The sequence below is a fragment of the Arachis ipaensis genome, chromosome B07 (genome assembly GCF_000816755.2).
Source record: "Arachis ipaensis cultivar K30076 chromosome B07, Araip1.1, whole genome shotgun sequence".
Lineage (NCBI taxonomy): Eukaryota > Viridiplantae > Streptophyta > Magnoliopsida > Fabales > Fabaceae > Arachis > Arachis ipaensis.
The window spans coordinates 11,372,205-11,373,023 of NC_029791.2; the positions used below are offsets into that span (position 1 = coordinate 11,372,205).

An 819-nucleotide genomic window follows, 5' to 3' on the forward strand; every position below is an offset into this window, starting at 1 on the left:
AATTACTTAAAAAAAAAATTAATTCAAGGGATTTTTTTTGTTATTGTCTAATTTAAGGGATCTTAGTATAAGTCAAACAATTCAAGGGAAATTCGGTTGATGAATTTCGACAAATTTCAAGAGAAATAACTAATATTTGCCTTTAAAGAAAAAAGAAAAGAAAATTTGAAACAAATTATTGACATCTAGAAGCACTTTGGTTCTACTCTTCCTTCTCCATCTCTTTGGGAATCTTGGAGATTGTCTTTTCAATTATATTATTTATGAGGTCCAAGCATAAATAAATACCCAACCGTCTTCATGATAACTACAATTAACATCATTAGCATATTTTTAAATTTAAAAAAAAAAGAAAGAAAGATAAAATGTGATTACTTTATCTCTCTTTAACATGTTGGTAGCTGCAAATGATTGACTTAAGTGCACGCTAGTGATAAGGATCATGCAAGCATGCATGATAGACGGCATTAACAAATTGCAAACACTCATCGATGATGAAGCTTTTGATTTTTCATTTTTGTATATTGCTATGTGGGCCTTTGTGAATTATTATTAATTGTTTCGGACACTTAAACTTATTAGCTACATAATATGTCCCAACACTACACTAACTTGCAATACACGTCTTCATAGTTACTCTCATCAAATCCAAATCATAAGCCTGTTTTTAATTAATCATCTAAGCTCTAATGAGGTTGGAACAATTGTGCATGTTTTTACACTTTTCCATAAAATCCACAATAGCAAACTTTACCCAGAAGTTAAAAATATAAATATTACCCACTAGCATGTGATAGATCAAGATATGTATTGTCTATG

The 819-nt window shown here is 29.5% G+C and overlaps 1 long non-coding RNA gene across 1 annotated transcript in view; it reads left to right on the top strand.

Annotated features, from left to right (window-relative positions):
* The window catches only part of LOC110264857, an 18,096-nt gene that overhangs the window by 16,740 nt on the left and 537 nt on the right, over positions 1-819 (top strand). The window lies entirely within an intron of this gene.